The sequence below is a fragment of the Ornithorhynchus anatinus genome, chromosome 21 (assembly GCF_004115215.2).
Source record: "Ornithorhynchus anatinus isolate Pmale09 chromosome 21, mOrnAna1.pri.v4, whole genome shotgun sequence".
NCBI lineage: Eukaryota > Metazoa > Chordata > Mammalia > Monotremata > Ornithorhynchidae > Ornithorhynchus > Ornithorhynchus anatinus.
The window spans coordinates 16,023,255-16,040,551 of record NC_041748.1 but is presented as its reverse complement, the minus strand read 5'-3'; the positions used below and the strand labels follow the sequence as shown (position 1 = coordinate 16,040,551).

At 53.8% G+C, this 17,297-nt stretch overlaps 1 protein-coding gene across 1 annotated transcript in view; it reads right to left on the bottom strand.

Moving 5' to 3' along the window:
• Positions 1-5,829, bottom strand: part of BAIAP3 (BAI1 associated protein 3) — a 39,797-nt gene extending 33,968 nt beyond the window's left edge. The window contains 1 exon segment of the mRNA XM_029049596.2: positions 5,717-5,829. The gene's annotated coding sequence lies outside the window, so the exon portion shown is untranslated.
• Positions 5,830-17,297: the final 11,468 nt, after the last annotated feature.

Genomic DNA, 17,297 nt, shown 5'->3' with positions numbered 1-17,297 from the left:
GCCTGGTGGCAGGGGACCCCAGTTGGGACTCTACGAAGCAGTTGAGGGGCTCATCGGCCCCTCTGCGGACAAGCCTCCACTCCCCTCCCCTCTGGAAGCCCCCTCCCCAACACACTTGGGAATCTTGGGCCCTGAACAGCCACCACAGCCGAGGTGGGGAGGGGGGCTTCGTGGGACGGACTGTGAAGCCATGGGACAGCCCCTCACCATAGGCAGCACCACCCTCCTCCCTGTCACACAACCTTGTTGTTATCCTCGAATAATCTCTCATTCAACCGACATATTCGATGTGTCAATAATTCTTGCCGGTTCAACATTCACAACTTCACTAAAATCCGCCCTCTCCTCTCCATCCAAACCATCACCACGTTAATCCCATCATTCATCCTTTCCCACCTGGACAACTGCATCAGCCTCCTCTCTGACCTCCCTGCCTCCTCTCTCTCCCCACTCCAGTCCACACTTCCCTCTGCTACCCGGATCGTTTTTCTACAAAAACCTTCAGGCCGTGTTCCCCCACCCCTCAAGAAATTCCACCTTTGTGGCAAGCGGAAACTCCTCACCATCGGCTTTAAAGCAGTCAATCCCCTTGCCCCCTCCTCTCTCACCTTGCTACTCTCTTACTCCAACCACATTTCGCCCCTCTAATGCTAACCTTCTCACTATACCTCAATCTCGTCTATCTCACCACCCTCCTCTCACCCACATCCTTCCTCTGGCCTGGAACGACCTCTCTGCTCATATCCGACAGACGACTCTCCCCACCTTCGAAGCCTTATTAAAGGCCCATCTCCTCCCAGAGGCCTTCCCTGCCTAAGCCCCCATTTCCTCCTGCTCCTCTGCCCTCACACTTCGATTTGTTTTCTCTATTCACCCCTCCTTCAGACCCAAAGCACTTACGTATCTACCCGTAATTTATTTATTTATTTGTATTAACGTCTCTCTCCCCCTCTAGACTGTAAGCTCCTTGTGGGCAGGGAACGTGTCTATCGACTTTGTTATACTGCTCTCTCCCAAGCGCTTAGAACAGTGTTCTGCACACAGTAAGCGCTCAATAAATATGATGGATAATTATTACTAGTGTTAATGGCAATAATAACTGTGGTATTCATTAAGCAATTACTATGTGCCAGGCACTGTCCTAAGGGCTGGAGTGGACAGAAGCAAATCGGGTTGGACACAGTCCCTGTCCCCCATGGAGCTCACAGTCTTAATCGCCATTTTACGGATGAGGTAACTGAGGCACAGAGAAGTTAGGTGACTCACCTAAGGTCACACTACAGACTGGTGGAAGAGTCAGGATTAGAACCCAGGTCCTTCTGACTCCCAGTCCTGTGTTCTATCCACTAGACCACACTGCTTGGGAGCCTCCACTACAACAGCATGGAGAGACACATTTTCTGCCCACAAGGAGCTTAAAAAACACAAGTTCCTTCCCACTCCAAGATGGCAGGGAAGAAGGGGGTGAGAACTGTCCCCTATTCCACCGCAGCCCCTCACCCCAGCAACCCGGTCAGCCCTTTCCCCAGGGCAGGATTATGGAGAAATGAAACCAGCAGCCATATAGACAAATCCCAAACTGGCCAACCACCTTGTTGACTGGGTCTCTTGGAAACTCTGTTTATGGATCCATCTGCTCCTCACGAGCGCCTTTCCAGCTCCTCCCACACCACCCGAGGAAACGTAACAGTGCTCGCCTCGCACATTTCAGTGGCCTGACAAGAAATTCCCCTGGAAAACTCCAAAAGCCGGCTGGACTCCCCTCAATGGAGGAGGCTGTCCCCGCTCTGACCCCCAGCTCCGACCCCCAGCTCCGACCCAGGCCTGTTGGGTGACCTCAGGTGGGTCACAACCTCTCTGGGCCTTAGCTTTTTTTTTTATGGTCCAGGCCAGAGGTAGGATGTGGCCAAGGGTCAACAATCAATCAATCATACTGATTGAGCGCTTACCATTCATTCATTCATTCAATCAATCTTATTTACTGAGTGCTTACTGTGTGCAGACCACTGTACTAACCTCTTGGTACAGTACAATACAATAAAATTAGCAGATACGCTCCCTGCCCATGTCAAGCTTACAGTCTGGAGGGGGAGATAGACATTATTATGAACAAATAAGTAATTCATAGTATATATTTTCATGATATGTACATAAGTGCTGTGGGGTTGGGGAGAGTATCAAGTGTCCAAGGCCACAGACTGAGGTGCTTAGACGACACAGAAGGGAGAGGAAGCGGTAGAAAAGAGGGCTTAATTGGGGATATAATATATGTATATATCTGTAATTTTGTTTATTTGTACTGATGTCTGTATACCCCCCCAGATGATGAGTTCATCGTGGCAAGGGAATGTCACTGTTTATTGTTGTTCTGTACTTTCCCAAGTGCTTAGTACCATGCTCTGCACATGGTAAGCACTTAATAAATACAATTTAATGAATGAATTAATGAATGAAATGGACTGTGGGCAGAGAACATTTCTACCAACTCTGTTTTATTGTCCTCTCCCAAGTGCTTAGTACTGTGCTCTGCACACAGTGAGCCCTCAGCAAATGCGATTGATTGATTGAGGACATAATCAAAACTGTTTCAAATTCAGTCGGCCAGGAAGCAGGATGGTCTGGGAGCGGAGTCTCAATGTCAGGTGCCTGTTTTATAGATAATAATTATTAATAATGATGGTATTTGTTAAGCGCTTACTGTGTGCCAGGCACTGTACTAAGCGCTGAGGTGGATTCAAGCAAGTTGGGTTGGACACAGTGCCTGTCCCACGTGGGGCTCACAGTCTTAATCCCCATTTGCCATATGAGGGAACTGAGGGCCAGAGAAGTGAAGTGACTTGCCCAAGACTACACAGCAGATAAGCGGCAGAGCTGGGATCAGAACCCAGAACTCTCTGACTCCCGGCCCGTTCTCGTTCCACCAGAGGCCACACTGCAGCTCGGCCTTTCTGCTCCCCAGCCGGGCAGGCCAAAATGGTCAGTCAGTCAGTCAATTGTATTTATTGGGCGTTTACTGTGTGCTAAGCAATGTACTAGGTGCTTGGGAGAGTACAACAGAACAATATAACAGACACATCCCCTGCCCACGGTGAGCTTACAGTCTAGAGGGGGAGACAGGCATTAATATAAATAAAGTTACAGATATGGACATAAATGTTGTGGGGGGGGGGGGAGGTGATGAATAAAGTGAGCAAGTCAGGGTGATGCAGAAGGGAGTGGGAGAAGAGGAAAGGAGGGATTAGTCAGGAAAGGCCTCTTGGAGGAGGTGGGCCTCCAATAAGGCTTTGAAGCAGGGGGGAGATGGGGGGGGAGTCATTGTCAGGCTGAGGGAGAGGGCTGGCTGCTCTTGGGCTCTCTCCCTAGAGGACACAAGGAGGGATAATAAATCCACTTAAACCACTTTGCCACCTGGCCCAGCACTGATGACTCATGTCCATTGGGTCTTCCTCCCCACCATTCATTCATTCATTCAGTACCAGACCTGGCTCTCGGGGGCCAGTGGGGGTGGGCATGCCCAGATAGCCCCCTCCTACCTCCAAGGGGACAGGACACCTGCCCCCTTTTCTCTCCAAACTTTGAGGCGGGAGTCGGGGCCCAGCCAGGAAAGCCCACCAGCCCCACCCCAACCCCTGGGCAGGTGGGTGCCTCCACAAACCGAGACTCTAGGTCAGAGGTCAGGATCCCCAATTGTCAAGCCGCCGCACGGAGCACCCCCGGAAAGGATATCCTTGGAGGTGCCTCCCAGGTGACAGGGGCTGGACTGGAGTGGGTGCGTGTGCGGTGTGAGAGGGCGTGCGCCTGTGGGTGAGCATGTGCGTGACCATGGGGGGGGTGGGTGAGCATGTATGTGTCAGTGTGAAGGGGGGGGGGGGGTGGGGAAGGTAAGCCTTCCTGAGCAGAGCTGTGAGATCACCCACATAGCCAAGCCTCCCTTGGGGGCAGGGGTGGATGAGGAGGGGAGGGGAAGGATGAGAAGGGGAAGAAGAGGAGGAGGCACCCCCTCCTCATGCAGGTTGTGCCTCTCCCTGGGTTGGGACAAGGAGTCCTGGGCTAAGGGGTGGGAATGTCTTGAAGGAGAGACTGGGCAGGGGGAAGGGGGTTCCTCTTTGCTCCTGACTCACCTGCCCGCATACAAGGATGCACACCCACGTACATGCACACACATTGCAGGGACCCACCAAATCCACATCTTGCCCTGCACATCCCTCTACCTCCCCACCCCCACCAGTGACTCAGTTTCCCCCTGTGAACAATGGACAGGATTCCAGGGGCTGCAAGCAGTGTCCAGGCCCCTCGGCCCTGGTTGGACACCTCCGCTGGAGGCCAGTGGTGGCCGGAGCGGGGCAGGCATTCTCCGGACAGCCCGTCCCATGGCAGCCCACGGGACAAGGGGGCCAGAATCCACCCCCACCAGGCTCTGCCCCTCCTGCCAAATCTGGGGGGGGGGGGTTGTGTGTGTGTGTGTGTGTGTGTGTGTGTGTTTGCATGACTGGCAAGGGCAGGACCTGTGGGGAGGGGGTTCGGGCACTGTAGGACCCTGACCACCCCCAACTCCCCTCCCTACACCGATGCCAGTTTTTGGGGAAGTGGGGGCTGGTGGGGGGAGGGCCGGTAGATTGAGGAAACCCAGCCAACGCCCCACCCCCCATCCAAAGCTGACTCAAAGCAGGCGAGGGGGCCTGAGCCAGGAGGCAACGGTCTGGGCCAGTGGTCTGGGGGTGGGGGCAGGAGCAGCTGAACCTGCCGTGTTATCCTCTCCCAAGAGCTTAGTACAGTGATCTGCAAATAGTGAGCGCTCAATAAATACAATTATTATTCCCCCTTCTAGGCTGTGAGGCCATTGTTGGGTAGGGATTGTCTCTACCTGTTGCTGAATTGTCCTCTCCCAGGCGCTTAGTATAGTGCTCCTGCACACACTAAGCGCTCAATAAATACGATTGAATGAATGAATGAATACATACCACTGATGGATTGATTGAGGCTGGGGCAGGGGGCAGGGAGGAGGGGGCAGTTGCTCCTGGAGGAGGGGACGGAGGGGGCACGAGGACGAATCGTATTGTATCGCTCTCTCCCAAGCTTTTAGTACAGTGATCTGCAAATAGTGAGCGCTCAATAAATACGATTGATTGATTGAGGCTGGGGGCTGAGGAGGAAGAGGGGAGAGTTGCTCTCGGTGGAAGGAGCGGAAAGGGGACGAAGACGAATCGTATTGCAGTGTTCTCTCCCAAGCGCTTAGTCCAGTGCTTTGTACCCAGTAAGCGCTCAATATTAATAATAATAACAAAAGCGCTCAGTACAGTACTCCGCACCCAGTAAGCACTCACTGAATACGATTCACAACAATAATAATAATAACAATAATAAAAGGCTCAATAAATACGACATGAAGGAATGACTAAAAGACCGCCCCTACGCCACACCCTTGAGCCTCAGTCTTCCCGGCTGCGAAACGGAGCTGCAGCGCGTTTCGCGCAGGAGGTAAAGGGCGCGGGTCGAGGGGAGGGGAGGAGGGCACGGGGCTAAGCGCTCAGTCCGGAGCTTGGCACCCAGTCGGCGCTCGCTAAATACGGCCGAATGGGTGAATGAACGAACGGCGGTGGGATTATTATTCTTGCTCTTATTAACGGATGAGAGTAATGATCGCAGGTACTGAGCGCTCGGGGGGTGGGGGGTCCCCAGTGTTGCCCACCCGTCCGCCCGCTCTGCCCTCACCCACCTGGGATCCGGTGGCGGGGGCCGTCCTGGGCGGGGCCGCCGGGAGCCTCAGTTTACCGCTCTGTGAAATGGGTCGGGGGTCGGGGAGGCGGCGGAGGTCCGGACGGTTCCCGGCCGCGAGGAGACGGACACTGGTCGCCCGCCGGCCCGCCCCCATCCGGCCCCGCCCCCAGACCCCGCTGCGGACCCTCCCCCGGCAGACCCGCCCCCTGGGCACCCCCCGCATAGTCCTGACCCCTGAATTCCCCCCACCCTCGGCACCCCCATATAGTCCTGGCCCCTGCTTCCCCCCCTCCTGACACCCCGATATAGTCCCATCTTCTAGACCCCCCGGCAGCAGCCCCCAGCCCCGTCTCCCCGTCTCTCCCTGACTGTTCCTCTGCCTGTCGTTCATTCATTCAGTCGTATTTGTTGAGCACTCACTGTGTGCAGAGCACTGGACTAAGCGCTTGGGAGAAAGTCCAGTACAACGATAAACAGACCCATTCCCTGCCCACACCCAGCGTGTGTGTGTGTGTGTGTGTGTGTGTGTGTGTGTGTATGGCGCACAGGTTTCCCCAACAGTGACGACCCCCCTAAACTCGGGTCTGGGGTGGGCAGTACCCATCTCGGGAACCACAGTGGGGGGCAGAATGGCCGGGGTCTCTCCCCTCTTTGGGAGCTCCCTAATGGGGAGCCTGAGCCTCCACCTTGCTGAGGAGGGGGGCATCCTGGCAACCTCCGGAAGGCCCACCCATTCATTCAATCATATTTATAATAATAATGATGGCATCTGTTAAGCGCTTACTATGTGCCAAGCACTGTTCTAAGCCCTGGGGTAGATACAAGGTCATCAAGTTGTCCCACATGGGGCTCAAGGTCTTCACCCCCATTTTACAGATGAGGGAACTGAGGCACAGAGAAGTCACACGGCTTGCCCAAGGTCACACAGAGGATGAGCGGTGCAGCCGGGATTAGAAGCCTGGTCCTCTGACTTCCAAGACCAGGCTCTTGACACTGAGCCACGCAGCTTCTCTATTTACAGTGCAAAGCACTGTACTAAGCGCTCGGGAGAGTACGAGAGAAAAACCAATGGACACATTTCCTGCCCACAAGGAGTGAATAGTCTAGAGGCTCAGCCAAGGATCAGGGGCCCAGCCCTCCCCAGCCAGCCACTCCCTGGACCCATCCACTCCCTGTGGATGTAAATTAAGGCAGCCGGGTCGGGCCAGGACGGCCTGTGTGTTTGCCGTCCCTCTCCAGGCACTTTAGCAGGTTTCACCTCTGCCTCCCAACCCCTAATTGTGGGGGGTCCCTCACGGTTCTCTTCTCCATCCACACCCACTCCCTTGGAGAACCCAATCACTCCCATAGCTTCGACTACCACCTCTCTGCGGATGATTCCCGAATGGGAATGGGAATTTGGGAATCATCTCCATCTCTTGCCCTGATCTCTCTCCTGCTCCGAAATCTTGTATTTCCTCCTGCCCTCGGGATATTTCTACTCAGATAGACCTCAAACTTAACGTGTCCAAAACAGAACACCTCTTCTTCCCATCCAAACACTGTCCTCCCCTTGATTCTCCCATCTCTGTAGACAACACCACCATCCTTCCTGTCTCGCAGGACTCCTCTCTCTCATTCAACCCCCATATTCAATCCGTCGTTCCAGTCAGTTCTACCTTCCCAATATTGCTAAAATTTGCCCTTTCTTCTCCATCCAAACCACGACCAAGTTAACCCAAGCATTTTATTCTATCCTCCCTGGGAGAAGAGAAGCAGCGTGGTTTAGTGGGTAGAGCCTGGGCTTGGGAGTCAGAGGACGTGGGTTCTAATCCCAGCTCTGTCACTCATCTGCTGTGTGACCTTGGGCAAATCACATCACTTCTCTGTGCCTCGGTTCCCTCATCTGTAAAACAGGGATTAAAACTACGAGCCCCACATGGGACAACCTAATTACCTTGCATCTATCCCAGCGCTTAGACAGTGCTTGGCACATAGTAAGCACTTAACAAATACCTTTTAGACTGTGAGCCCGTTATTGGGGGGGATTGTCTCTATCTGTTGCCAAATTGTACATTCCAAGCGCTTAGTACAGTGGTCTGCATACAGTAAGCACTCTATAAACACGACTGAATGAATGAACAAATACCATTATTATTATTATTATTATTACTGCATCAGCCTCCTCGCTGGCCTCCCTGCCTCCTGTCTCCAAATGAGTCCTTACTTCGTCTGTTACCCGGATCATTTTCCTACAAAGTCGTTCAGGCCGTGCTTCCCCGCTCTTCAAGAACCTCCGCATCCAACAGAAACTTTTTAGCATTGACTGTAAAGGCACATATCAGTTCTCCTACTTGGCCTTGCTACTCTCCTATTCCAACCCAGCCCGCAATACTCTATCCTAAAGCCAACTGACTCTTTGTACCTCTATCTCCTGAGTCTCGCTGCCGACACCTCGCCCAGGTCCTCCCTCTGGCCCTCGCCCTTCGTACCCTACAGACGATTACTTGCCCCACCTTCAAAGCCCTCCTAAAAATCGCATCTCCTCCAAGAGCCCTTCCCTGACTATGTCCTCTCTTCTCCTCTTCACCCTCCATTCTGTGGGGATCTGTCTCCTTAAAAGCCTTGATATTCACCCCATCCCCAGCCCCAAAGCATTTACTTACTAATATCCTTAAACTCTGCCATTTCCCCCAGTTTATTTCATTGTCTGCCTCCCCCCTCCCTCAGATCATCTCTACCAACTCGATCGGATTGGATTCTCCCCAGCTCTTAGTACAGTGCTCTGCACATGGTAAGCACTCAATAATTGATGGATTTATATATTTAAATAGACATAGATATATAATTATATAATTGATCTTCATATTCAAAGGAGACACCATTGAAAGCAATGTGGCCTAGTGGAGAGAGCCCGGGCTTGGGAGTCAGAGGGCCTGGATTCTAAGACCCAGCTCTGCCACTTACCTGCTGGGTGACTTTGGGCAAGTCGCCTAACTTCTCTGTGCCTCAGTTCCCTCATCTGCAAAATGGGGATTCAATACCCGGTCTCCCTCCTACTTAGATTATGAGCCCCATGTGGGGTCTGATATTTTTAACAAATACCATTTTTTAAAAATGGAGTGTCTAATAGTGAGACTGTAACAGTTGATGCTGTATGGCATGCCCCTGAGAGAATTCTCTGTACACTTCCACTCTCCCGTTTCAAATCCATCAGGCCGAGGCTTACTCCAGTTTCAAAGCCCTCCTGAAATCCTATCTTCTCCAAGAGGGCTGATTAATCTCCCCAAATTACACCTCCGCCCTCCTCCACTTGAGCACCTGGGGACCCACAGCTTCCCATCGCCCCCTTTCTTTATGGTATTTGTCAAGCGCTTACTCCGTGCCAGCCACTGTACTAAGCGCGGGGGTAGATACAAGCTCATTTCGTTGGACCTAATCCATGCCCCACCAGGGGGTTACCATCTTAAACCCCATTTTACAGATGAGGTAACTGAAGCACAGAGAAGGGGAGGACTTGCCCCAAATCACATAGCAGACAAGTAACAGAGCCGGGATTAGAACCCAGGCTCTCTGACTCCCAGGTCCATGCTGCTTCTTAGCGTTCGGCCTTTCTGCACATCTTTCTCTGCCCTTCTAAACATCTGTTTTAACACACAAGGACTAACTCACACCCCTCTGTCTTCCTCCTACCTGTAATTTATTTTCAAGTCGGTCTCCCCTGCTAGACCCTTGAGGGAAGGGAGCATGTCTTCCAAGTACTGTGTTCTCCAGAGCACTCAGTACAGCGCTCTGCACACACTAGGTGCTTAATAAATACCATTCATTGATCGATCGGTCGATTGGGAGAGCACGGCGGTACCCCTTTGCTGGCACTCGGGGAAGCAAGGCTCAGACCCGCCAGTGGTTCAGAGGGGATCGGGGTGCTCAGCTGCCAGCAACACCTGCCTTTGAGTAGTGGGCATGGTTGGCACAGAGTCATCCAAACCCTCTTGCTTGTTTCCCCCTGTGCCCACGGCACATATCGAGAGACGGCCGGCAGGGAAAAATGGGTGCTGCCTGTGGGCATGGAAAAAAATAGCTCCTGGTGGGTGGGAAGCGTGTCTACCAACTCTGCGGTATTGGATTCTCTCGAGCGCTTAGTCCAGGGCTCCGCGCCCAATGAGCGCTCAATAATTACCAACAGACTGACTGACCGATGGATCCCTGGGGTCCCAGCTTCCACAGGCACTGCTGGGCTCTAAGCCAGGGATGTGTTTGGTGCTCAGAGTGACTTAGGAATGGGCAGTGGCAGTGGGGGTTGGCGGAAGGTCCAGAGACCAGATGGCAGCAGGGAGGGGCCGGAGCAGGAACGTGGACAGAAATCCCACGCAGGAATGCCGGAATTTCTTTTCCCCCTCGTTGGGCATCACAGGAACAGCATAGACTGTGCAAGACTTGTTTTTAGAGGGAAGGCTCTTTCCATTTGCATCTGCTTATTGCTCTACTGGACTCTCCCAAGCCCTTAGTACAGTGCTCTATGCACAGTAAGAGCTCAATAAATACAATGAGAAGCAGCATGGCTTATTGGAAAGAACAGAGGTTTGGGAGTCGGAGGATGTGGGTTCTAATCCTGGCTCTGCCACTTGTCTGCTCTGTGATCTTGGGCAAGCTGCTTCCTTTGTTGCCTCAGTGACCTCATTCATAAAATGGGGATGAAGACTGTGGGACAACATACCTGAATGCTTGGCACATAGTAAGCACTTAACAAATACTATCATTTTTATTATTACGATTGACCGACAGAGCGGAGGGAAGGTTGGCAGGCGACATTTCCAGGAGGATTTCTGGGGAACTAGTGTGGGTGGCCAGAAGGCCAAGTTTTGCCCCTGAATCCACTCTCCCTGCCCCTAGAAACACACACACACACACACATACACACATAAACACTCACACAAACATAAGCATTGGGTACAGAGAAGGGCTGGATCAGCTTCTGTCCCAGGCCTGGGCGAATGGATCTAGACTCTGCTGACTGGACAGACTCTCCCCCCTCACCAACCCCCCTTCCACCCAGGCCGTTTCCTGGGGGACAGGCTTGGGGGTGTCCAGGCTGCCGGGGTCCAGAGCTGACCACTCTGGGATTCCCACCGGCCTCTCCCACATCTCCCCTTTCCCCTGTGCCGTTCCCTTTGGGTATCAGAGGGGCTCAACTGGTCTCCTGGCAGGCCCGGGGCCTGGGGTCTGAGGGGGTGAAGCCAAACAGAGGAGCGGGTGGTGAGGCGGAGGGGCAGCAGACAGGGAGACGGAGATGGACAGGAGAACAGCAAGTGGTGAAGGGCCCGGGGAGTGGGGGGAAAATGAGGAGGAGGAGGGAAGAAAGGAGGAGGAAAATAAGGGAGGAGAAGGAAAATAAGGAAAGAAGAGGAGGAAGAGGAAGGAGAAGGGAGGAGAGGAAGAGGAGAAAAGAGAAGGGAGGAGAGGAAAAGGAGGAGGGAAGTCAAGGTAGAGAAGAAAGGAGAAAAGTAGAAAAAGGAGGAAAATTAGGTGGGAGAAGGGAGGAAGAAGAGGATGGAAGCAAAGGTGGAGAAAAAAAGGAGGAGGAGGAAGAGGAGAAAAAGGAAAAGGAGGAGGAAAGAGAAGGAAGCAGAGGGAGGAAGAGGAAGGGGAGGGAGGGAGGCAAAGGTGAAGAAGGAAAAGGAGGGGGAGGAGGAAGCACCAAGGGCCTAAATACCCAACCCCGGTCCCCAGAGCTGGACAGGAGAGAGGCCGAGCAGTCCCAAGGGGGTACCGTGGCGCCCCTCCCCCCCCCGCGCAGCTGGGCTGCAGGTAGTGCCAACCTGTGCAAACAAACAAGGCTGGGGTTGTCATGGAGACGGGGCCACCATGAGGGCCGCCGGATCAGGAGCCGGTACATGGCAAAACAGCGGCAGAGGTGTCCGGCTGGGCGGAGAGCAGGGTAGCAGATTAATAATAATAATAATAATTGTGTTATCTGTTAAGTGCTTACTATGAGCCAGGCACTGTACTAAGCACTGGGGTGGATACAAGCCAATCGGGTCAGACACAGTCCCCGTCCCACAAGGGGCTCACAGTCTCGATCCCCATTTTACAGATGAGGGAACTGAGGCCTAGAGAAGGTAAGTAACTTGCGCAAGGTCACCCAGCAGACGAGTGGTGGAGCCGAGATTAGAACAGATGACCTTCTGACTCCCAGACCCGGGCTCTAGCCACTAGACCATGCTGCTTCTCCAAGGGCAGCTGAGCAGCAGAGACAGCACACAGCTGCAGGTCTGGGCCAGGGGGCATAGTGCAGGAAGCCCCCAGATGGGGGAAGGGGAGAGCAGCTGAACCCCTCACCCCACAGCTCCCTGAAGCCCCTGTTCTAAGACCGTCGCTCCATTTCTAACCGGCCTGGGCAAGCTGGTCAGACCCTCCCTCTGAGCCTGGCAGCAGAGGACCCCAGCTTGCTCCCTACCCACACCTTCCAAAGAGGGTGGAGGTCTCTTCTCATTCATTCAGTAGTATTTATTGAGCTTTTACTATGTGCAGAGCACTGTACTAAGCACTTGGAATGTACAAATCGGTAACAGATAGAGACAGTCCCTGCCCTCTGACGGGCTTACAGTCTAATGGGGGAGACAGACAGACAAGAACAATGGCAATAAATAGAATCAAGAATAAATAGAATCAAGAATAAATCCCTCTCTTCCAGGGAGAAGGGACAAAGGGGAAAACAGACGAGGAGAAGTGGAAAGAGCCCGGGCCTGGGTGTCAAAAAGTCATGGGTTCTAATCCCAGATCTGCCCCTTGTCTGCCGAGTGACCTTGGGCAAGTCACTTCACTTCACTGGGCCTCAGTTACCTCAACTGTGGAATGGGGATTAAGAACTGTGAGCCCCACATGGGCCAGGGACTATGTCAATCTGGATTTGCTTATGTCTACTCCAGGACAAAATACAGTGCCTGGCACATAGTAAGCACTTAACAAATACCACAATTATTATCATTATTAGATGTGGACTGACCAAGGGGCCACAAAGGGGTAAGGCGGAGAAGCAGTGTGACTTAGTGGAAAGACCCCAGACCTGGGGAGCAGAGGACCTGGATGCTAATCCTGGCTCCGCCTCTTGTCTGCTGTGTGACCTTGGGCAAGTCGCTTCACTTCTCTGGGCTTCTGTTAGCTCATCAGTAGAATGGGGATTAAGTCCGGGAACCCTACGAGGGACAGGGACAGCATCCGACCTCATCAGCTTGTATCTACCCCAGCGCTTAGTACGGTGTCTGGCACAATGTAAGTACTAAATAAATACCGTTAAAAAAAAAAAGATGGGATGCAGCTGTTCCTTGCTGACCTCCCAGCCTCCTGCCTCTCCACACTCTAGTCCTCATTTCACTCCGCCGCCCGGATTATCTTTCTAGAGAAACGCTCTGGGCATGTCACCCCCTCCCTTCAAAAATCACCAGTAGTTGCCTATCAACCTTCTCATGAAGCAAAACCTCCTCCCTGTTGGCTTCAAAGCTGTTCATCCCCTTGCCCCCTCCTACCTCACCTCCGTTCTTTCCTTCTCCATCTCAGCCCACACACTCCGCTCCTCTGGTGCCGCTCACCTCCTCCAAGAGGCCTTCCCAGACTAACCCCACTTTTCCTCATCTCCCACTCCCTTCTGCGTAGCCCCGACTTGCTCCCTTTCCTCTTCTCCTTCTCCGGCCCCACGACACTTGTGTATATATGCATGGCGTAGTGGATAGAGCAGAGGCCTGGGAGTGAGAAGGTCAAGGGTTTTAATCCTGACTCCACCCCTTGTCTGCTGTGTGAGCTGGGCATGTCACTTAACTTCCCCTGGCCTCAGTTACCTCACCTGTAAAATGGGGATTAAGACTGTGACTTGGAGACTTGGGACATGTGAGACTTGGACTGTGTCCAACCTGATTTGCTTATATCTACCCCAGCGCTCAGCACAGAGTAAGCACTAAGCAAGTACCACAATTATTAATTATCTAGGAGGACATTGGGCACTCCTAGACAAAGTCTTCCCTTGCTGGGATTTCCAATAAAGCCACCAGAATGTTCTTCCTTAATTTTTTTTGGTATTTAATAATAATAATAATGTTGGTATTTGTTAAGTGCTTACTACATGCAGAGCACTGTTCTAAACGCTGGGGGAGATACAGGGGAATGAGGTTGTCCCACGTGAGGCTCACAGTCTTCATCCCCATTTAACAGATGTTCAGCGCTATGAGTCAAACTCTAAGTGTTGGGGTAGATAAGAGAAGCAGCATGGTTCAGTGGAAAGAGCTCAGGCTTGGGAGTCAGAGGTCATGGGTTCTAATCCCGGCTGCGCCGCTTGTCAGCTGGGTGACCTTGGGCAAGTCACTTCGCTTCTCTGGGCCTCAGTTCCCTCATCTCTAAAATGGAGATGAAGACTGGGAGCCTTACATGGGACAACCTGATTACCTTGTGTCTACCCCAGTGCTTAGAACCGGGCTTGGCACGGAGTAGGCGCTTAACAAATGCCAACATTATTAATTATAAGAGTTAATTTGGTTGGACACGGTCCCTGTCTCCCCTGGGCTCACAGTCTAAGTTCTCCCAGAGAGAAGCGGGGTGGCCCAGAGGATAGAGCACGGGGCTGCAAATCAGGAAGACCCGGTTTCCAACCTTGGTTCTGTCACGTACCTGCTGCGTGATCTTGGGCGAGTCACTAGCTTCCTCTGGGCCTCAATTCCCTCATCTGAAAAATGGGGATGAAGATTTTGAGCACTACGTGGGACAGGGACTGTATCCAACCCGGTCATCCTCTATTTACCCCAGTGCTTAGGCTAGTGCCTGGAACAAAATAAATTCATTCATTCAATAGTATTTACTGAGCGCTTACTATGTGCAGAGCACTGTACAAAGCGCTTGGAATGTACAATTCGGCAACAGAGATAATCCCTGCCCAATGACGGGCTCCATACATGTGCTTAACAGATTATTATTGTTAATAATGGGCCTGAAAGTCAGAGGACGTGGGTTCCAATCCTGACTCCGCCCAGCGTCTGCTGTGTGACCTCGGGCAAGTCCCTTCACTTCTCTGGGCCTGTTTCCTCACTGGTAAAACGGGGATGGAGACTGTGAGTGCCAGGTGGGCCGGGGGCGGGTCGGGGGTTGGCTCGTTAGGTTGGCTCTACCCCCCGGCCCTGGGTAGAGGGCCCGGCACGGGGCGAGGGCTTGGCAAAAGCCCGTAGAAGAGGAGGGTTGTTAATTATTATGACCGTTGGCGTCACGTACGTTGGTGATAAGTCGGTGGTGGGGCTCCGTCGCCGTCGGGGCCCTCAGGCGACCGACGGGCTCCGGACCCTGGGGGCTGAGGAGGGGGCTGAGGAGGGGGCTTGGGTGCGGAGGGAGGGCGGGAGGAGTTTGCCCGTGGGCTCCCGCCCCGCCCCGTCCCATCCCATCCCGTCCCGCGCAGCGTGCGGCCAGGGAACGGGCTGAGGCGGCGTCATCCCCGAGGGAGGCCCGCGCTGCTGCCCGGGCAAGGCGGGGCTCTGCCCGCGTCCCCATTGGCCGCTTCAACCCCCCGGCGGCCCAATCGCGGCCCTCAGCGCCTCAGAGGCGGTGGGCGGGGCTTGGCTCTGCCCGCGCTCCCATTGGCCGCTTCAGCCATCCCGGCGGCCCAATCGCGGGCCTCAGCGCCTCAGAGGCGGTGGGCGGGGCCCGGAGGGGCGGGGCGGGGCGGATTGGCTGCCGGGCGGTGATTGACGTGGGCGGGGGGAGGGAAGTCGCCCTCCTCCTCCCCCCCCCGGGCGGAAGGCTGCCCGGAGGCGGCGGCGGTGGGGGCCGGCAGAGGCTGGGTAGGGAGGCCGGGAGGGGCGGAGAGGGGAATTCCAGGGCTGCCGGCTCTGGGAGGGCCGGGGCCTCTGTCTCTCTGTCGTTCTACTGTCCTCTCCCAGCTCCTCAGTACAGACTCTGCACACGGCAGCAGCTCAGTAAATAGCCCGAACTGACTGAGGGCCACCATCCGGGGAGGCCTGACCCCCCTGACTCTCAGAAGGTCACGGGTTCCAATCCCATCTCTGCCACTTGTCTGCTGGGTGACCTTGGCCAAGTCATTTTCACTTCTTTGGGCCTCAGTTCCCTCACCTGGAAAATGGGGATGGAGACCGTGGGCCCTAGGTGGGACAGGGACTGGGTCCAACGCCTCTAGGGTGTATCTACCCCAGCACTTAGAACAGTGCCTGGCCCTCAATAAATACCATTGAATGAATGAACATAGTAATCACTTAAATACCTTCATCACTGTTATTATCACTTCATTCCCCTCCACCCCATCAACAGCCCCACCCCCATGATCCTGGACATCTCCTCCACGAGGCCTTCCCTGACTGCACCCTCCTTTCCTCTTCTTCCTCTCCCTCCTGCCTCGCCCCGACTGGCTCCCTCTGTTCATCCCCACTCCCAACCCCTGTCCATATCTGTCATTTATTTATGTCGGGCTCCCCCTCCATTAATTCAATTGTATTTATTGAGCACTTACTGTGTGCACAGCACTGTTCTAGGTGCTTGGGAGAATACAATACAGTAAAAGACATAAATAAATAGCTCTAGATTGGGAGCTCATTGTGGGCAGGGAATGTATCAGCTTATTGTTCTATTGGACTCTCCCAAGCGCTCAGTACAGTGCCCTGCACACAATAAGCTCTCAGTATGGTTAAATGAGTGAATACTGCAGCCTTGCGGGCAAAGCGCAGAGGTTTAGCAGCCCACAGGTGTGTTTCCCTGGCCCACACGCCCCGCTGCTGGTCTGCGGGCTGGATGAACTGAGTCAGGGGCAGGGGACCACTGTTCTCCTGGGGGCTGTCAGCTCTGCCCGCCCTCCAGGCTCTGCAACCCATCACCATGGCAACCCCCGTGCCGTGTTCCCGCGCCCATCCTGCCCACCCCTCTACCTCACTCCGTGCCAGGGACTCTGGGGGAGCCGGGCAGAGGCTCAGCGCCCACAGAAGCCAAGGGCCATATCCCCCCCGCCTTGTTTGCTGAGCAGTGGTCAACCCCAACCGACAGCATTTATTGAACACTTACTGCGTGCAGAGCACCACACTAAGCACCGGGGAAAGCACAGTAGTGAACGTGTCTGTTGCTGTATCGGACTCTCCCAGGCGCTTAGTACAGTGCTCTGCACACGGTAAGTGTTCAACAAACACAATTCATTCATTCAATCCTATTTGAGTGCTTACTGAGGGCAGAGCACGGTACTAAGCGCTCTTCAGTCTTTGCCCCCTGCCCACAACGGGCTCACAGTCCGGAGAAGAGGTAAGATAGATATCAATATAAGTAAACGAGCAACAATATAAATAAATAGAATTTTAGATATATACATATAGACATAAGGGCTGTGGAGGGAAGAGCAAAGAGAGCGAGGTCGTGGTGAGGCGGAAGGGAGGGGGAGCTGAGGAAAAGCAGGGCGTAGTCTGGGAAGGCCTCTTGGAGGAGGTGCACCTTCTGTAGGGTTTTGAAAGGGGAGAAGAGTGATTGGCAGACTCGATGAGTGCAGCCTAGTGGAACTAGCAGATGCGATCCCTGCCCCCAGAGATCTTACAGTCTACAGGGAGAGACGGACTAAATTACGGGCAGGGGAA